This window comes from Ceratosolen solmsi, unplaced genomic scaffold (genome assembly GCF_000503995.2).
Source record: "Ceratosolen solmsi marchali unplaced genomic scaffold, CerSol_1.0 scaffold31, whole genome shotgun sequence".
Taxonomy (NCBI): Eukaryota; Metazoa; Arthropoda; class Insecta; order Hymenoptera; family Agaonidae; genus Ceratosolen; species Ceratosolen solmsi.
In genome coordinates this window covers 2,606,814-2,630,279 of record NW_011948432.1, presented here as the reverse complement: position 1 = coordinate 2,630,279, position 23,466 = coordinate 2,606,814, and the positions used below count along the sequence as shown (strand labels likewise).

The 23,466-nt window shown below is 28.0% G+C and overlaps 1 protein-coding gene across 1 annotated transcript in view; it reads left to right on the top strand.

The window, feature by feature from the left end:
• Positions 1 to 23,059: 23,059 nt before the first annotated feature.
• Positions 23,060 to 23,466, top strand: part of LOC105364311 (pro-interleukin-16) — a 39,292-nt gene continuing 38,885 nt past the window's right edge. The window contains exon 1 of the mRNA XM_011502208.1: positions 23,060 to 23,323. The gene's annotated coding sequence lies outside the window, so the exon portion shown is untranslated. The remainder of the gene's footprint in view (positions 23,324 to 23,466) is intronic.

The following is a 23,466-nucleotide window of genomic DNA, read 5'->3' as shown; positions in this document are numbered from 1 at the left end:
CTCAATGTCAATCTTCCTCTCTTTCTCTTCTTTAAACTCCTTTACCAACTAAAGCGTACTCCCTCATTTGCAACACCACGAAGTTATCGAGACTCTTTCAACGCTTTCTGCTAAACCTCGTTTGCCCACACTGCCTCCTCGATCTTTCACTCCCAATTACTTTTTCTCCTCTCACTCTCTCTCTCTCTCTCTCTCTCTCTCGCCCTCCCACTCACTCACTATCTCTCCCTTTCTCTCTCTCTCTCTCTCACTCACTCCTTTATTTTCAATTACTCGCTTATTTTACACAATATGTCTCATTTTATTACTAGTCGCACAACAATAATACCCAAAGTTCATAATTATGCCACGATATGATCAATTTTACAGTTTATTCTGCCTGTTGGATATCTTGTTCGACGGAGGCTCTATAGGCCGAAACTATATTTACTCAATGAGAAACCAACCTCAAACGAAGTTGAACGAGACTCTGCAATCTTCACTGACAGAAAACACTCGCGCAACTTCGTTTTGAGCGTGCGCCTAAAGTTACGTTTTCTCCTTTTTTCGTAGCTCTTTTACTAGTCGACATTACTTCCATCTTCATTATTTCTTTTACATATCATATTCTCTTTTTTATATATGCTTGCTTCACTCTCTCTCTCTCTCTCTCTCTCTCTCTCTCTCTCTCTGTATGCCTCGTACTCGATTCTGTCACCCACTCTTCTGTCTAATTATTATCAATATCGTATATTCTTTGTTCCGTCGCTCCTATATTGGCATTGGATTACGCGCCACACATGCACAAGCGCACACGCGCACGCCCGCGCCCGCACTCACGCACTCACGCACTAACGCACTAACGCACACACGCACATATTATATAATTTGTATACAGTTTGTAACATTTGTGACTAGAGTCTGAAACCCGAGACTTTAATTCAATGCAGCTAACGAACATTCATTCGATTAAAAATATTTATGATAATCATTATTTTTAATTTAACCAACACTGTATCCGTGATAAAGAAATATCTGTAAGTATGTCAATAATGTATTATACCCGCGACTAGGAACACAGATTGTGGATCTATATATTTCCATTCCCAAAGAATAACGTCGATCTTTCTCATCGCTTATGTAGTTTCAGTATATGTAAAAATGCCATTTCTCGCCTGGCATCTGACGTCATTATACAATATGGCGATTAACTTGAAAGAATGTTTGAATTTGCAAATTTCTTTAAAAAAAAAAAAAACAGTTTTTTTATGTCCATACATTAAATAACATGTGCTTTATGACAACAAATAAATTTCAACTTAAAAATCGATTTAGAACATTTTAATTACCAATAAATCACAAATTACAAATCTGAAATTTCTCAAATTTTAGATAAATGTCGAAAGCATTAATATATTCGAATAATTAGCAAACAATAATACTGTTCTATAATAATAAAGAAATTAATTCATAATATAAGAAGCTTAAAGATCATTATTGTTTAAGGATATGCGCACTCGCTGACACGAATATAAAATATATGCAAACAAAAATATCATATAGATAATATAGTAAATTAATTCGAAAAACAAAATGTTTATTAATTTCAATTGTAAACAGCTACATCTCTTTACAGAAAGTACTCAGCAGCATATATAATATTAATCTTCGATATCGTGTTTAAATCCATTTGTATTGCAATAATATACATCTACGTATATTATCAGCATTATATATTATAATTTTTTTTTAATTTGAAAACGATGCATTAAAAATTACGGTTAAATAAATCTTGGCAATTTGCACACGATTTCTTTGTTAACTTTGTGAGGGGGATAAAAAAAAAAAGAAAAAGAAAAAAAAAACAGAAAACAAAATAGAAAGAAACTAATGATCGATCATATAATTAAATTCGGTGCTTTGTTTAATAAGGATAACTTTGATTCTATCGTACACGATTATTAATCATAAATAAACTTAAATTGATTATATACCGATCGAAGCAATAACTTTATGCTTAATTTACAGTTCATTAGAAATTGCAACAACAACAACAAAAAAACAAAATTAATTTTTTTAAAATATTCTTGATAGATTAACGCCGAGTGTTATTGATTGCCATTTAATTTCACAATAATAATAATTATAAATCGTTCATTTTAAATAATTATTAATATAACACAAATTGAAACGTGGCTTTGTTTTTTTATGAAATGAACAACAGTGATAAACATTAGCATTCTTCAACCAATGATATTAATTTCAAAGCATACATCACGTGCTTATAAATATTTTATTTCCTCATTTTCCAAATATTAAATGTCTGATTGAGCATACATTGAACAACAAATCTCCCGTTAAATTTCAAACTAAATTAAATACCAAAGACTATTTAGAATCGAACGTTGCACGTATCATAAACTCTACGTACAATTAAGCGCGATGTTTCACAGAAAGTGAAATTAGATTTAGAAGCAGTAAAATGTCTAACTAAATATCCATTAAAATACGAATTTGAGACTCGAATTGCCTTTATATGCCAAACTTGAAATATTCGCGGTCATCGTAAGTATAGCATCTGTACCCCACTACTGTACTCTATACTGTACTCTATATATATATATATATATATATATATATATATATTCCATTTATATGAGCTGTAATTAAAAAAAAATATATATATAATCTTACGAGTGGTGCTTGGATAGCTGTTAGCCTGCGAAAATCAACGAAATTTTATAATCAATTGCTAAATGCTCCTACTCAAGCCGCTAATTAGAGGAGATGGTATACGATAAGCAAAGTGATCTAAATAGCAAATAAATGTAATAAATGTCTTTTGTATGTTCCTCAAGAACTTTGGCCTGCAATAAGTTAACGCGTGCTTTTAACCGTTAAAATAAAAGCGGTGCTCAATCGAATTCGCGACAGTTGTCGCATTCAAGCGCAAACCCTGCACTTTCTCACCAATCACCACCATAGAGCATCGCTATCATCGATTGACGAGCCTTGGATCTGTTAGGCCTACACACTTTGTTCCCTCACTAATGTTCACATTCTCTATCGGACTTTATCCTCCTTTAATATTTATTACGAAAAGGGACTCGGTTTCACTTTTATTTTCCGGCAATATTCCTTAATGCGCTAAACACGAATTTTCACTATATTAATATCCCATTCATTGCTCTAGTATTATTTTTCATAATTCATTATTACATAAACTCTTTTTTTTAACAAAAAAATATAATGCACTAGTTCATTATCGGAATGCCTTGCAATTGAGTGCATAATAAAAAAATGTTATCGCAAATTCAAAACTCGGCTAGAACAGTAATCGCTTGATATATTAGTAATATCTATCTACTTTCCAATGTTTCATAAACAATTCTAACACTCTTTTCTTGTAAAACAACTATCTTATGTCTAAAAGCTTTATTTATTCATTGTTTTTTTTTTTTTTATTTACTTAAAGATCTTTTTACTATCTTAATGTTTGACAAAATCACATTAATTAAAGAAATCTGCCAAAATAAAAGGAAAAGAAAATTTTCGACGCTTTATTTCATTAAAAAAAATTTTTTACAATTTCTTCTATTCTAATAGTAGATAATTCTACGTTATTATAAAGAAAATATGAATAATATAGAAAATAATGATATTTAAATAATATTAAAAATTTATTTATTATTTGTTTATTAATTATACGCTCCTGCAAATTTCCAGCGTATAAAAGATATTTATAAGAGATAAATAATAACTTACAATGATTAAATATACATTTTTATTGAAAATCTGTATATCACTCATCTCTTATCACTGAGAACATAGTTAATTTACACTTTGATAACTGAATAAATACCACAATAATGTGCTTACGGAAGAAACTATTTCGTCGAATTTGATGAGATTATCAGATCTTAAAATTGAATATCTCTTGAATGAAGCTGCAGGCTGTCGTTGATCTGAAAAGGAGGGATTTGATAAATCGATGACCTCCAATTATTATTAGCGGATAATTTCAATAAAACCTTTCACCTTGTTTAATAATTCAAATGTCTAACCGATTTCTAAAGCATATTCCTTGATTAAAAATATACATCAGAAGACAAAATGATATATGAGTTACATATCATAGTAGTATATGTTGTTTTATTTAAAATTTCTTTTCTTCTCTTTAAATTTTGTTTTGTTTTGTTTTTTAATGATATATCAGAACTTCATGTTAATAAAATATTTTTGATAAATAAATAATGCACAAGTATGTAAGACTTAAAGAATAAATTTTATATTTTCCATGTAGGATTAAAGAAGGAATTTAGTTATTTAAGCGCTTATTATTAAATATATTTATTGATCCATACGGAAAATTTTGTGTAATAAAAACAATTGATCATTTATCCTAAATTAGATATTATTCGATCGATCAAGTAAATTAACATATATAATGATAACACAAAATTGTCCTTTTTTTTTTTTATCTATACAGTTTCATACGCTTAACAATTAAATATCTATAATTTCGCAATTTAATGCTATACTTAAGATGATTTTTTTTTATTACATATTACATATATTTTTATTACATATATTATTGATCATATTGTACTAATGATTTAAATGATAAACATCATTTTTTAAATTTTAAAAGAAAATTTAAAAAGCTTTAACGCCTTATATTTCCAAAATATCTCTCAAAATATAGTAACTCGATTTTGGCTTCTACTTGTCCTCTAAAAACGTGTATTAAGCAAACGGTAGACTTACATAATACAAGAGTTTCATTAAATCTGTTTAATCCATCCAGCCATTTGTTTAATTAATTTATACAAATTATTAAAAATCATATTTAAATTTATAAATGTGAAAAAAAAAACAAATATATCGTTTAACAAGTTAAACAAGTATACACATTCCATTTAAAGACAAAACATTGTCTAATATCCACAAAGCCTGTATAAATATTCTAATCGATATAACTTTTATTTTTTATTTATTAAATTCATTAAATATTTACGATGTAAGTTATTTGTACAAATTATACAATGAAAAAAAATGTTAAAATTTTTTTTTTTTTTTTTTTTTTTTTTTTTTTTTTTTTTTTTTTTTTTTTTTGTAGAAAAATCTAAAAATTTATTTCATAAAGTATAAAATAAAATACATAAATGTTAATTTATTCTTGTACAGAGCATATAAATATTGGTTCCCAAAATTAACGAATAACTTTTTCTCTGTAATTTATAATTAATTTCAATATATGTTTTTTTTTTTTCAAAAATTACAAGACAATCAAAAATATTTACTTATGAACATTTGTATATAAACTATAAACTATTAGATAAAGAAACAATACGACTTCAATCGTTTTATTACATTAGAAATAATTTTAATAAAAAATTTACTAAAATTCATTGAATCATGTTTTAGAAAAAAATATAAAAACAAAATTCCATTATTTTCAATATAATATACAATATTATGTAAATGTACATGGATTATAAAGCATTAAATAAATTTTAGAAATAAGACACTGACAAAATTTTTTTAAATATTCATCGGTTGGAAAAATTCAATCTGTAAATAATCATAGTAACAAGAATTTTTATTATTTTAAAAATTTCAAATTTAAATCTACTTATTCTTTTCAAAGGAATTTTTTTTTTTAGTTTTGAAACATTTACGCTATATGAAAATTGATTGTAAAAAATGTTTATGGTAAGATTTTTGTATAATTCGATAGATGCGTTTGATTATAAATTCAACATTTTGTGGACACTTTTATTCGTTTAAAACTGAATAAACTTTTATAAATGATTTCTATTATTAAATAAAGGTTATTAATTTATTTTTATGAAAGCATTTAAAAATTACGTACTATTGCTTTAAAATAATACTATACTCCTTTTTTTTTAACAATTTTTAAACAAATCGTTGATGAATTAAATTTGCTAGTGGCATTTTTCATATTTCTTTAACAACGATATTTATTGTGTAATGCATTAGTATTATTTAAAATATCAGAAAACTAGAAAAACGGATTATATCGATTTTTAAAATACAGATAAATAAATACAATAAAATATGATAAATGAAAATAAATATTTTTGTCGAATATAAAAATTCATAATACACTACTGAATTCGATGGCTATTAAGAAAATAATTAATTGAAGTATTTAAAAAGTGAGAAAATTGAAATGTATTAACAAAAATTTGTTTTACTAATTTTTTAATTATTTGCTTGTATTTGCTTGAACTTTACCAGTGTTAATCGGTAAATTAAATTTTTTATAATAAAACTCAAATCGATAAAAAATATATCTTTTTATAAAAAAAATAAAATATACTAATCAACAATATGAATTGTTATAAGATACATTAAATAATAATACTATAAATTAGATCTGTGTTAAAAAAAAAAAAAAAAAAAAAAGAAACAAAAACAGAAGTAAAACTTAAAATATGTTTAATAGGGTTGTAAATTAAGAAAAATAATTCTGGCATTTCAAAAATATGTATCGTTCAATATGGAATATTCAGCATGAAAAAGCTGATTATCATAAACAATACTAATTTCAAAAAGAAAAAGTGAATGTAGAAATTAATCAATTTCAATTAGACAATTATTCAATAACTTTAAAGGCATTATAAATTACAAATAATAATAATAATAATAATTAAAAACGTACAGAAGGTTTGTACTGTAGAGTAGCGGATTCGAGTTTATAAAAATTGATGCTACAGAAGCTAAAGTGAATATTCCATCTTGTATATTTAAATATTAACTCGCATAATCATTCCGACATGCAATAAGTATTGAGGTCAAAAATTAAATAAGAGCCATTTATTAAATAAAAGAAATAATTTTCTCTTAAATTTATAACTTTGTATGTATTATTATAGAAGTATATCGAATTGTAGATAAAGCACTAGCAAATATGAAAATTAGAAATATGAAAATCTAATTTTACATTTCTCTTGGATAAATGTCACGAGGAAATCTATACAATACTAACATGCAACTGTAGGTGACAAAATCCTACCAGTTCTCGCCTCCTTCCTTTCGACATAACAATAATAACAAAAATAATTAATTTACGTCCCGCGATCTCACAAGTTTCACGCAGATCTGCATAAAAAGACTCGAGCGATAAAGGAAGTAAAAGGCCGTCAAGTACGAGTTATTCATGACGATAGTCGTTGTATCGTGTATGTGGCACAGTGTAGCTGTGGAATATCGCGCCATGATTACGATATGAGGATGACTCGAAAGAAGAAATGCATGTAAGAATTGGCAGGTCAGTTAGGCTCAGAAGCAGTGGTGAAAACCCGGATTCTGTGCCCATTAAAGAAATACAAATTTTCCTCGATCTTGCTGTCTTTTACGAGTGATATATCGTTTATGCATATGTGCTTATATCATTAACAACTACGATGTTCTGCAGTATGTATACTATTAATTATATGTATAATTCTAACATATTAACAAAGGCTCGCATTTTTATGAATTTCAAATATACTCAGAGTAATAATTATATCGAGGAATTTTCTTAATATGTTTAAACAATTGAATTTAATGGTAATATTGATGATATGATACTTTTTAAAGTTAATTTCAGTGAATTAGCATAATAATATTAATGATTTAAATGCAATGAAATTGATTTAAATGACATTTACAAATTATCAATATTTTCACATAATGATAATATGCAATGATTTCTTTCTTTCTTTTTTCTTTTAATAAATTTATCTATGCTCCGACACTTTCAATAATCTTGTCTCCATTAACTATAGAACTTTTATTTTACTTTATTATAAAGATTTACTTTATTTAAAGATTCACATTCAATGCTCTACATTGTCACAAATAATTACTTTTTATTAAATGCATAAAATATATATTTTTTTAATTTACTGCCAATCTTATGTCGTACTAAAGTAAAGTTTCACTTCTATAATAATTAATGACTACTTTTCAGAATGGTAGCGACAATACTTCCTTTACATGTAAATTTATTGGCCTCCTTTTAATGAAATCATATTGTGCGAAGTCGAAACCGTGAAATCACTATTCCTATAGGTACGAGTATACTAATTTTTGGAACTGACCTTCCTCCAACAATTACGTAGCAAATAAATTTACTCGCTACTCATTGAATGATCTTAAGTAGAACGTAAATCGTATTTACCTGTCAGAAATTATTCCTTAAGATAAAAGAATTTGCTCACTTTTTTAAACTTCATCTAACCACTTTGATAAAAAACAATTGATAAAGGAATTATTTTTGTTACATTAAAGAGAAGAATTTTTTTCTGAAAGATATAATATCCATTTATAAGGTTAATAAATATACTTTAATTATATAATTATACTTTAAAATAATGAGAAACGTATTGATTCTCAAACATAATGATATTGCTAGTTAAAAATTAATAAAAATTTTCATAACGATATATTAACAATTTATACAAAAGTTATACAAAAGTATATTAAAAAAAAAATTTTATCCTATTATTCTATATATATATATATATATATATATATATTTATATATATATACAAAGTCATAAAATTAGTTATGAAATGTTTAATTATTTCATTGTTTCAAGATTTTCAAACTAATAATTAATAGTATAGTGCTATAGATGCCCAAACTTTTAAATTAATAACATATAATAAATAATATTTTTATTTCTTTATAATAATTAAGTTAAATATTGCTTTATTAATGAATTTTTAGCGAATGTCTAAATCATTATCGTAAAAAGGATATGTCATGGAATTATATGAACTATGATGTAAGCTGAAATGAAGTGAAATGAAAGTACGATAGCATAATGAAACATAGTGCATTACAATAATTTATTTTAGTCCATGTGAAATATTACGTCACGCAGACTACATTTGCACATATAAATTTTCTATAATTTTGTAGCTTGTCACTTGAACTTTTGTGCAAGCCCACGTTTTATATCACATTTATATAAATTCTATTCGCGTCAATACTGTTGTTTCATTTCTGTTGTTTTTTTTTTTTTTTTTTTTTTTTTTTTTTTTTTAAGCAAATATTTGAATTTCATCTTATAATTTGTTAATAATAAATATGTTGCCATTTTTTATTTTATCCTATAATATTATTATGCTACCTATATATCTATATATATATATATATATATATATATATATATATGTATATATGAGAAATAATTGCAAATAGATGTTGAAAATGTTATATCTTTTCACGTTCCCTCGACGACCTTCAATATTTCCTCCACCGCTATCTTGTTATTGTCTTTTCAAATTTGTATAGTGTCAATTTAAATTCACAGCATTCATTCAATTAACATTCATGATATTTTTGTTTATCATGTTATATATCTTTTTTGTTTTTAATGTTAAAAGTAAAACAATTAGGAAATAATAAAATACGAATATATTGAATCATGCAAATAGTGTATCAATGAACATAAGGTAAATAATAAGAGGGCACCTGTACATATTAATAGCCATAAATAATTTACAAAATTATCATACGGATTAAATTTGTATAATTATATATACTGTAGAATATATAAATTGAAAATTTATATTATTTCTTAGAATATAACAAATATAATAGGAAAAAGAGAAGCATTAAAATTACGTAACTTAAAATTAAAAAAATAAGTATGTTGCATTAGAATTAACAACTAATATAGTTTTAACGATTAAAATTCAATGTTTCTGTAGTTTGAAGTAATTTTAGAAATGTAGAAAATAAATTAAATACAAAAATTTGTATTTCCACCAATTATGAATAAATATAAGTTTTTTTTTTTAGTTTTCAAATATGATAAATACTTTGCTTACATTTTTTTTCATTCGCGTAGATTCAAAGCAAATTAATAAATGAAAAATATTATATTACTATATTATAGTAAAAATAGTAAATTTGCCTTATGATTTCTTGATAAAAAATTATACAACTTTGAAATAAAAACTTTCTACTAAATTTTTATCTTATCCAAAATGTACTTGAGCTCTTATCACGTCAATAAATCTCACTAATCAGTTAATACTAGAAATTTTATGTTAAAAATATTTCAAATGGTCTAGAAATGACTGCAAAAATTAAAGTAATTTAGAAAAATATGTAATAATGTCATTGGAAAATCTTGTGTTTGTTTTTAATATTAAATATGTTTGAAAGTATTAAATATTCCATTATGTCAAGATAAATACAATATTGTAACATTTTATGGTCTGTTTATGTATAAGCAAACGATATTAATATTATTTTAATATTTTATATGAATAACAGTCGATTGTTGAATTTTGTTTTAAATAAAAATTGTTATATCCTTTAGGCACGTTTTATTAATTTTTACTACCTTCAAATTAACAACAATGATGAATTTCTATGTTTAGTATTAAAACAAATACATTGATATAGTTTTAAGGTAAAATATAAAAAAGTAAAAAAAGTTGTCTCATAATGAAGAAATAATTACAAGATATTAACATTTTTATTTTGATTAAAGGTAGATTTAATTTTTATTCTTTATACAATTCTGAAATGTGTTTAAAATGTTTAAAAAATATTTTAATTGAAAATTTGAATTATTATTAGTTGATGAAAAATATAGTACCTCAACTAAAATATATAAAAGATTTATTTGAAAGTATTTATTTGAAATATTAAAATTTCATAGCCCAAATATATATGTACAGAAAGTCCAAATTAAAAATTTTTTATATAAAGATCAGAAATTCATCATTTATGAATCGATAAAATAAATGCTTATATACTGGTATTTAGTTGCGTAGTTTAAAAGTGGAGAATAATTATAAATTGAATAATTTATAAAATAATTGTGTATGTTTCAATCATAATATGGATGGACGATTATGTATTATTAAATTTTCATAAATGATAAGTTTTATTAAAACTTACGGACATTATTTTATTATTATGATATTTAAATACAAAAGTAGTATTATTAAAATAAATGTTCCCATAGCTTTTTGCAATAGTATATTATAATAAATGCATATATTAATAAGTTACCGTTAATATTTTCAAGATAGGGGAAACCAAGAAGTTGCAATTATATGGCAAATTGTGTATTATCTAGTGATCAAGAAGGAATGAAATCCGATGAAAATGGAATGAGAATCGATTAGCTGAGAACTGCAAGTCAAAAGTAACCAATACAAAACCAACTGAAATCACCACGGCAATCCCCCCTTCGCTCCACAAAATTCTCTATTTGTAAATATTTGTACTTACTTGTATAGGAGATCTTATATTTTTTAATGCGATCAAGAATTAATCTTCATCAAACTCTATAACACATGGACATATCAATAAAAATATTAGACTGTGATTATGATGTTGAATATCATATATATATTGCTAAATACTTAATGGATGCTTTTATATTTACTCGCTTGGGGTAATAATGAAAAATGTCTACTTATTACAAAGAGAATTCAAATGCCTTTTTGCAATAAGTAGTTTGATATTTTTTGCACTTTTATATATGTTCTATTGGTGCATTGTTTACACTATCGTTATTATGATTTTATCTAATTATCACTATAATTATCGATTTACACAAACCCTATTATCAATGTTGTTTTTAAATTTGTATATAAAATACAATCGACGCAACTAATAATTAACATTAGCGATTATCGATACAGGTGTTTGACACGAGCTAAACTACTAACGAATTGGACGGAGATGCATGATAAACACTTTTGTTTTTGACGATGTTGCTATAGCTATTTTTCGAGATTCGTTTAATCTTTGATAACCCGATAAGGATTTATCTTATGAGAATTTATAAGACATAATAGCTATGATTATTTCTATTAAGAAAATTAATATTCCACTTAAATAGCTTTCTTAGAATCATAATAAATACTTGTTTATAAAAAGTGTTTCCATAACAATATATAGATATATATATATATATATATATATATATATTGTAAATGTCAGATTGTCGATTAATTTGGAGTTAGCAATGATCATGATCATTCTAAGCTATCAAATTATTAATTTTGTTGAAAAATATTATTTGTACACTTTAAAGTCACAAATGATTCGCTTTATTTTTTTTTATCGATTATTACATTGTAATTGTTATTGCTATAAGTTTTATTGGATATCGTATAGTTTGAAGTAGGTGTAGGAATATGTTGCACTTGTTACTGTAGTATTGAAATAAAATTATTTTCTAACTTATTGAAGTGAACATTTAATTGAGAAATTGTGACATTAATTACAAAGTGAAATATGAAAATCGTTGCATTTAGTATGCTATCGATTTATATCAAAGACTTTGCTTTAATTGCTTTAATAATCTATTTGACTTCAATTCCAAAGAATATTGGAATTTTTAAGTATTGCCTATTACCTCAACAGTTACACTAATTCCAAATAAAAAGGACAATGTAACTCATTAATAGTTCTTGCGTTAATAATTAACTCAAGTCAAATTATGACTATAGATAAAAGTACTTATCAAATGATTCGAAAAAGTTTCTTTGCAAGGTAAACTTGCTCATAAAATAAATGCACGAATATTGTATAAAATAATTTATAATGAATATTTTGCAATTACAAATAACATAATTTAGAATTCTATATTTAATAAATACTATGTAGTGCTTACTTTATTGATTTATATCATTATTATCGATACACATTATTAACCAACATTGTACTTTTAATAAGTAGCTTTTTTTTTTAATAAATTAAAGGTTCTTTATTTTATCGAATTATTCGAATTTATAAATTATCTAATGAACATATCGAAAGAAAAAGAGCAAAATTGATTTTTTTTTTTTTTTTTTTTTTTTTTTTTTTTTTTTATAATCTTACGTTCTTTGTGACTTTATGCGTGAAAATAAAAGTTCTGTTAGCATATATGAAAACTGCTATATTAATTTAAAAATTACCTTTGCCTTATTATTCGACTTAAGTATCTTACAAAGTTTCGTGGATACGAATTTACCTCTCGTTTAACATAAAAATAATCTTTTAAAATAAGTTTTAAAAACAAAATTGATCTTTCGATAAAATATTAACTTGTATTTAGCAGTTTATAAAATTAAATAAATGTTAAACGAATCACTAAAACAAAGTCGGAAGATTTAATGATACTTTAATTACTATTTAACATTTTACATATGCAAGTATGGTCGATACAGAAATTATTATTCTCATTTGCCCGTAGCGTATACATTTCATTACTTTTTAATAATATTCTTATCCAAGAATATATTTATAAAATATATACACTAAATAGTCAATATAATTCGCCTTTTCCCTTTCCCTTTTTTACGTTTCTCCTGCTTCCCTGCGATTTTACTTCCCTAAATATTTCTCATTGGCATCACCAATTAAGTAAAATTCTACCACAATGGATAGTCTGTCAATAATATTATGTTGTTTCATCCATAAATTATACTCAACAATTGTTTATTATACATTGTATTAGGATCTTTTCCACTTGCCAAGCAACTTTCCTTATTTCGTATATGTTTAAGCTCAAGTTTAATACTGTCCGTAACTGTTAGTACTTTGAGCATTGCAGCATTTAATTCTGACAAGCAGTAAACAAAGTGAAGAAATGATGAAATGCCAACTTTCATATCCTGCCACCATAAAGATGAAAGTGTACATCGGTCTTCACCATCTTGATATTCATTGACACATATAAGAAAATAAAGTTCAAGGTCATGCTTATCATAACTTTTATCGCGGAGAGTACACCACATCACCGATACGCACTGCCGAGACTGCATTCGACTAGTATTCGGATAGTATTTGGATGAAAATAATTTGGATTATTATTACACCTCCCTCGAGATTAGCATAGCAGAGGCTCCGCAGCCCTCGACGAGACTGATAGCGGAATATCGAACGTAAACAAAGCTTTGGAACAAAAGTCGCACCATAAATTCGCCTCTTTTAACAAACTGAGAAGCCGCCACGCGTTCAGCCGAGAGTCCGGATCTATCGGGACGACTCGCGGTCGCCTCTGCGATTAGCCAGGACACAGCGGGAAAAGTGGAGCGAGCGTATTAAATGTTTGGCGCACGTCTTCCTTAGCACAATGTCAAAGTAACCGGGGGTCCGCGCGCGCTCCTATCACTGTGTAAGAGCAGCGATTATTGCCGCATCGTCGGTTGCCTCGGTTAACTGAGCGTTAATGCACGACATGTCGAGTCTGAAAGGAAATTAAGAATCGCGGTCTGACGCACCATTCGAGCATTTCTTTTTAATTCCCGAGGCGTCCGACTTTCAATTACGTATCTGGAGATTTTATCGGGTACCCAGTCGCTGCGTTATCGACACACGAATTTCTCTAGGTTTGGCTTACATTCAAACATTCTTTCTCTATACACACACACACACACACACACGCACACACACACACGCGCGCGCGCACGCACACACACATATATATTTGTCTCGATGAACTGTGAGCTTTTCATTAAAGTGAAATGCCGATGGCCAAGTAGAGATATGGTTTTTATTTAGATTGGTTTTTTTAATTAGCCAAGAATTAATAGAAAGATTTTATAAACGACTTGGACTACGACGTTACTTGTTGTTTCAAACAGTAATTACTTGTTTTTACACATTCGGGAGAAATTATTGGTGAGGAACGATAAGTTTGAAACGATGGTGATTTGTATTATTAATTGTTCCGATTGTAAAATTAATTTCTTTATAGTTTGAATATTAAGTTATTTAAATTTGGAATTACTTTTCATACAACAACCACTCACCATTATGCTTATTTAATAATTATTTTCTCCGGTTAATTCAATAAAGCAAAGGACATTATTCAAGGATTTTTGAAATTATCGCGTTATTATGAATTACAAAAATTAACTAACACAGCACTAAATCATTAAATTAACAGGCAAATATTTATAAATTTATAAATTTAACATAAAAAACCAATGAATACACAATGTTTTAAAAATATTCAGTAGCAAGAAGAATCGGCATGCAATTGATCAATCACACGTATAAATTGAAAATGTAATGATATCGGTTTATGGCTATCGCAATAGCCACAGATTATTTTGTACCTTGGAAAATTATAAAAAATAATGTAGCTAAAAGCGAGCGAATATCAATTCAATATAAGCCTACTTGCAATATTTATTTTAAATTCGACAAAATTATTCGGCCAATTTATTGCAAATATATGGCAATCGATGTTACTCCAAGTTTTAATATTTCAATATAAAAGTATTTTTATGAAAAATCAAAACACAGCTCTTAAACTTACTAGCTATAGAAACTTAATCTTATTATCAAGAATTTCCCAGAGAAATCTTTGCAAAATAAGTAACATTACAGATAATAAGAGAGTTACGGTATTTATTTACTGTAAACAAATATAAACATAAATTAGAGTTAATCTCGGTAGAGCTGATGAGAAAATACTATAGTGGCTACGCTACGTACGCCGTAATCCGTAATAATTCGTTAACTACTAAGACGCTTGCATCGCATACAGTTAGGATGAAATACCATTCATTATGTTCATCTGCATACTTGGCAGTCTCATTTTCAAACTGCAGCTATGAATATAAATCAACGGAAATCATTTAACTAGCTGTTCGGCAAAAGGCGGCCAACAATGATCATCGTCATTAAGCAGCTTTAGTCGGCCCGATTCCAATTTTCAATGAGTGACCGACTGCTTGAATTCGCGTGATGAACAATGCAACATAGCCTCATCACTCCGCGGTTCGTTACCAGAACTACAAGATCTTTAACATACCGACGTTCGAGTACCAGCCAAACTCTGTCGGTAAAACGTCGTTTGCTCCAGAGCAAAACTTTATTCGCAAACTCTCGTTTAATTCTGATATTCTGCATATAAAATGGTCTTATTTGATATCTCAAAATACGAAAGATCAAATAAATTTCAGAATTTCATGATTCATTTCTATTAATTGACGCTTTTATTTCTTATAATACCTAAATCCATACATTTCGCTTCCATACATTTTGCTTATCCAATCTGTGAACAACGAGATCTTGAATTATTTATATATTAATAAATGCACGATCCAAGTCGATAGACTGAAAACTCGTTAACCAATTAACAATTAATTGATCGATAAAAATTTATTTCTCTAACTGTTTGTATATCTAATGTTACAACCTATTATAAATATCCTCTAAATGGTAAAAGTTAATGCCTTTATGGAAAGGGGCCGGGAGAACGTAATAAATATCGTAAATGAATTAAAAATATTAATGATTCCGTAGTTATATATGAAAATGTGGTATAAACTAAGCAAACAATATAAAAATTCAATAAAATAACAAACATAATAAAATTATAATCGATTGCATCCTTTGCACGATAAATAATATTAATGATTCCTTTGGGTGGCCACCATATTCGACCTTCCTCGTAACAAATACGCAGCTCATTGCTAATGAATCCTTAAAGGAAGTTGTAGTCACATATTAATACGTCATAATGTTCTTTGTTACTCAATCTTATAAAAAAACAATTATTAGCTCAGTATCGAAAAATCGTAGTTATCAAGATCATAGAGATTGTTGTTTTGGTGACGTAGACGGCGCGCCACTTGGGAAACTAACTACGTTACTTCAACTGCATAATAAACATGCACAGCACGTACTTTATGATTTACCTGCCGAGTGCATTTATGTATATTTATATATAAGTTGAACAAATGTTATCGAGCCCCTACTGTAATGTTCTTACCATAATATTTACCGAGAAGCATATAAAGTTTAGAAATAAAAGTCATGCAATTTCTTAATATCCTTGCAATTCATCTAAGCAAGTTATATTTCATTAGAATATTCAACTTTTGAATGTTCATGAAGCAACTATAATATCACACATTTTCGATACATCTTTTTATCTATCTTAAATTTAAAAATAAATAAAATATCAACGACAGAATAGTGTGATTACTATTGTAACAATTATATTAAAGTCTTTAAATAGTAACTTTAGTAGTTATTACAAATGTTTCGTTAGAATTGACAAATAATTTATTATAATTTGTCTACATTTGAAATATATCTTAGGATATTATTTATAATTTACAAATAATAAATACTCCTATATATATATATATATATATATATATATACATATGTATGTGTGTGTATCAATGTATCTTTTGAAAGAATAATTAATTATTGTTGTGATTCAAAAACAAAATGGAAAGCATGGATATTCGATTATTTATGCGTGAAAAATATTTAGAATAATTTATTGGTAACATTAAAAAATGATGTGAAAAAAGTACTGGGAAGTAATATACTAATATAATTGTTACAATATACTAATTGATATTAAATAAGTACGAAATATTAATTGATACAAATATACTAATTGATGGATTTATATATAGAAAAAAAAAAAAAAAAAAAAAAAACCCAAAGTTACCTCCAAGTATGACGATAACGATCAATAAAAATTATATCAATAAAAATACAAAATTCATATATATCGCTAAATAAATAATCGATTAAAGCATCTGAATAATAAGCTATCGCTTATTTCAGCAATTATACGTGGCCCGTGCGATTATCAGCAACGCCGTGCAAATGTGCACACACTCGGATCGAGCGAAGAAAATTAGAAAGAAAACCGCTCCCTTTATAATCACCTTCGTGCTATCAGTCCGAAGATAAGGTCAAAAGTGGGTCTTGCCCGGCCGGACTCGGCACCGTTACCAATCCGCCACGGCTGATCTACCGAAAGATGAAAACAACAAATGGCGATGATCGACGATTTGACGTATTGCAGTTTGCAGCCACAATCAGCCAGCCCATCGAAATATCCAATCCTCCCGTCGACATTCCTAATCACGGTCCTGCTCCTTACGTTCCTGCGACAGCAGATCCAGACTATATTCCCCTTCTCCCCCCCCCCCCACTACAATCATCCATCCCACTCCCCATCCCCATCACCCCCCACCCAACCATCGGCGCCCCTCTTTAGCTCATTCCATCCGAGGAGAAAGTCGGCCGATCCGCGGTTTTGTACTTCGTGTCCTCTTCGGGAAGTCGATACCGGCGAGTTCAGCGACGCTTCGCTTCTTCCTTACTGCTTCTCTATCCCTCGTAGCCCCTTTCACGCTCGCAATCAAAGCGTCGGCCGCTGCAACTCCATTCGTGTATGAATGGCTCTAATGGCGCTGATCTTGTTTTATAATACGGACTCCTACACTCGCTCGCTTCTATAATGTAATAAAGCTAACGTCACGACGATACGCCTTCGTGCCAGCAGCTCAATAAAAATCTCAGCGATCTCAACCAATTGATAATTAAAAATCCTTTTCATCGACTTTCATTAGGAATTGACGGCTTTGTTGAATATCTGCGCTCACAATGCTATACGCATTACGTATAATTGGTTTCTACATCTACACTACGACAGTATTTAGTTTCTAGGACTTAATACATCGTTAATATTTTGTTCTTTCCTTCTTTTCTTTGGTCCTCTCTATTCATTCAGCATATCAAAATATACATAATACATCTTTATAGTTAAACAGTTAGTACGTTATCGTTTTTTTTATTTCAACAATACCTAATCACATCACACGCGCATCTCTACAATATACTTTTGTCATTGAATCATTTATTATGACGTTGTTTTTCAAAAATGTGTAATTTCTTTTTTTATATTTGGAATTCATTATTATTATTTTTATTGTTCCGTATCAATGGTTATATAATATACAAGATGATGCTGTTTTCCAGCATTGCTTAAGAATACCACTTGACAGAGAGATTAATCAAAGCGTTAAAATTTTTAATTAATTACATGGATGTGACATGTCTGACGTAACAATTAATATTTGTATAAAATATGCTTACATCGACATTGTTCGATAGCCGCTTTTCAAAAGCAAAATGAAATAATTTTCTTCGCAAAATAAAACTTGTTTTCAAAACAAAAATATGTACTGCTAATGCATAAGACTTGTCTAACACATTCTGCAATAGTAAGTCATATTTTTAATGAATGTTTCGTGTATTTTATATTCATAACATAAAAATTGTCATCACATAAAAAATTCAATTTATTCAAAATAATATTTGAATAAATTTAGCGATTGCATAGGACTTAAATTCAACTTAACAACAATTATATTAATATCGTACAGCTTACCATAATTGATTAAAGTAAAATAAATTAAAATTATATCTTATATAATAATAAATTAATATATTAATATAAACAATGTTAAAATGAATAATTGAGTATAATTTTTTAGATTATTGATGAATTTTTTTTTCCTTTTTTTCTTTTTTCTAAATGATATATAACTTGGGATTTTAATAAAAGAGATAAACGATTGAATGAATCACGTGAAACTAGCATTTAAAATAGAAAATAATGATAATATTCATTTATATTCTCATGCTATGCATTCAAATTTTAGCCTTTAACGAACAAATTAGTATAAAAATCAACTAAATACGCTTTATTATTTACATTTTTATAAAAACCATGTTTATTAGTGTAATAATGACAATTGTTAAGATTTATTCAAAGCAAAATCAGTAAAGTATCTAAATTATTGTAAGAGGATAAAATTCACTAATACCTTAATATAAAGTATTTTAAAAAATTTTATTTTCGAAATTTCTTCTTTTTCTAACTAATCACAAAAAAAATTGGAAGTTCTAAATAACCTGAAATACTTAGGTATGCATTTTTTATGTTATTTAATCCGTTTTTAAATAATAATCAATGGATGTTATGTAATATTAATTACATGAGACCTGACCTCAAACATATTTATAATATTTCAAAATTAATGAGAATATTTTTAATTTATAGAGAAAAATTGCGAGAATTATTCTTTCATCCGTTTCAATGAAAATAATTTTTTTTTTTTTTTTTTTTGTTTTTTTGTATAGATATATCAAATCATTAGATTTTATCATGACTGAAGGCGATCGAAATGATTTGTGATAATGGATAGCGTAAATTAGATACAAGAATATAAAAGAAAATTTTTAACGGTTATTATACTTGATAATATAATAATAATTATCTTACATTTATTTCGTTTTTAAAAATTAGTTAAATACAATTAATTAAAAATATTATTAAATTGTAAAAACTAAACATTGAAAACAACATGGAAAATATTCAAATTATATATTTATTAAAATGAATAAATAATCAATATAATTATAATAATATATTTTAAAAAAAAAGTTTATTATATACATACGTATTTATGTATTTGTTGTTATGCCAATAAAATTAATACATATATTAATTTTTTATAAATTACATTATATAAAGAAAAGGAATTAATGATGAAAAATAATATAAAAAGTATTTGCATGAATTCTTCTTAAAAAAAAAATATCTTAAAAGTCGCATTATAAACAAAAATTGTGGTTTCGCATATCAATAACATTGTATCGTATTCACAAGTATTATCATACACAGCTATTTACATGTTACATGTTTACATATTATATGTGTGAATATACAAGTTTTTCTCAACTTAATACAGTCTCTTTATTGAATTCTACTAATCCGTAATTTCGATTTCGATAAAATTTAAAGGGATCTAATATTGTAAAAACTTTCAATAAAATTTCTAAATACAATAATTGTATAATTTAATTCAATCTTCAGTAATTTCTTTGTATATCTACAATATATGCTTTAAAGTGATTATGTTCAGTTTTAATAAGAAATCTACTTTTAAAAGAAGTAACAAATAGTATCAACTCATCGAAATATTTTATACCAAATGAAGAAGAACTCTTTTAAAGACGTTGAAAATAGACATTAAAGGTACAATCGAATCATTTTACATTACAAAGAAAATTGAGAAAGATTTGATTAAAGATGATTATATAATTTTCGTAATTTATCTATATTGAATAAAAAAATAATCTTGGTGTATAATAAGTAAATCTTCAGTATTTATATTTGATAATAAATGTAAATTGAATCTGGTTTGAGTATTATTTAAGCGAAAATGTTTGAAGTTTCCTTTACAAAACTAAAAAACATGTAAGTCTGCATATATATTATTAGCCAATATTAATTTAATATTTTATTATATTAATATACGAGTTAAAGCATCTATGTATTTACATAGTAATAAAATTAAATCAATTCATTTACTTTATAACCCAATTCCAATGATATTGAACTCTATTAATCGAATTCAGCGATATTATGTGAGTTGAAATAAATTGAGTTTTTAATTTATCCGTAAAGAAAATTTAGTTACAAAATAACTAACAATTACTTAAGTTTTCGATAAACTTTGAACACTTACTGACCGTATTTAATGCTTTATGAAAATAGATTTAGTGCATGCAGTGCAGAATTATATGCATAGCCGATAATGTCAACGATTTACATTCAGAAAAAATCGCAATGTTTGCTAGGATATAGGTGAAAGAAATTCGTATTAAAGCATTACAAATAAATGTACATGAAATTCCAATTGTACTTGATATATAAAATAATAATTTACTAGGTAAATTATTTTGAGAACTTCGTTATTTATTAAAGAATAATCTAATAAATTTGTACACATGTTCGCAATTCGAATACTATCTCTTTAACTTGAAGGTGTCTCTATTCTCTAAGGAGAATGCCAATTAAGATCGATAATACGTATTTATTGTCCTATTTCTCAAAACATTGAAAATAGCTAATGAATCAGATCAGATTGGATTAGTAACGCAAATGGAGTTTTTAAGGAAAAAGTAATCCGAGGTCAAGGAATTTGCTTTATAACTTTTATCTAATATACTTGTAAACATAAGCTAGAATTGGAGCATAAAACTTAACTATCTTTCAAGTCATTTCAAATTATAAAGTTTAATTATATTTTTGCATCGATGAATATCTTGTTAATAAAATTTATCGATATTCTTTAACGGTATTTACCCTTTCTGACGTGCTTTATCATATTTTTATGCGCATAATAATTTCTGTCAGTTCATTTTTTAATTTGGTTAAAATTATTTTCATCGTCGCACGAATGCATTTTCGATGAAAAGGCAAAAATAATACAGTGTTTCATATTTTGCATATTAAGTGACTAACCACTCGTTACTATTTTATGAAATTATATTACCGGCGGCGGCGGCGGCGGCGGCGGCGGCGGCGGCGGCGGCGGCTGCGGCTGCGGCGGCGTCAAGTTACATTGCGTTTATCCGGATCAACGGTCGACACTCCGAAATCGTGACACAAAGTCCAGAGGATTTGAATTTAACGAAGTTACGATTAATTAGCTAGGAGTGCAAAAAAATGCACACATGACAATTAGACGAAGCATTGCAGAGGTAAATGTTCATTGCGCATTGCTTTCGGTATGAACTTATTCTATCATATTTCACAAAATACGTACAGATAATGTACGTACGTATGTGTTTATACGTGTATATATATATATATATATATATATGGACATATAAATTTTTTTTTTCATCATATATATATAGATTACCATAACGAATAATCGTGGCTAGAAACATTTGCAGCGATATTTCTTTTTGAGATGCTTAGAAGAATAGAATCAAACTTTAGGTATACGGGTGGTATGTATATATCGGGTACAAATCAGAAAATCGAAAATTCAGGATTATCACCTTCTGTGCAATACGTTCGGCCTAGCTGAATTACGCGTCCGAGGTGAGTGGAGCAACGTCTTGCCTAAAGAAAGTTTAACATAGCTACGCATTAAGGACGATATGTGTCCCGCGACGAAATCCACGCGGGCTCCTATTAAAAAACGAAAAGAAAAAACGGAAAAAAAGCCTGGAAACGCTATAAATAGTTGCCGGCTCAAGGTAGCGCGTACACCTATATCATGCATCCGTATGCACAAGAGTGTAGAGGGGGCATTATACTCCGTGGTCTCTCTCTCTCTCTCCCTCTCGCTTTCTCCTCCCCTTCCCTCACTCTATCGCTCTCTCTCTCTCTCTCTCTCTCTCTATCACTCATTGGCTCGGTCACTCTATCTTTCTCTGGTCAGGCTGACGGTCGCTGCAAGAGTCGCGGCGCCGTCCTCCTCAGTCGATCCTGTGCGCTCGCCCGGAGCGCACCGCAGCAGCCAGTCGTCCTCCGCCCTGCCCGAGCGTCCCCCGGGATAAGGAGAAAAAAAGAAGAAGAGATAAAAAGACGAGCGAGGAACGTAGCAGGGGGAAGGGAACTCAGGGGCAAACCAGTCTCCCCCGGGGCGGAGGGAGGAATTTTTAATGAGGCGCCGCGGAGCCACGGGCATGCTGCCGAGGAGGCAAGACTGACGCAGGCAGGTACGCAGGTGTCAGGTGAGTGCATTGTGCGCGAGTACCTAGGCTTCTTTTATCGTCACGGGAGCCGCTTGCTCGCTTGCTCGCTCGCTCGATCTTGTATATGTACGTGCGTGCGTGCGTGCGTGCGTGCGTGCGTGCGTGCGTGCGTGCGTGCGTGC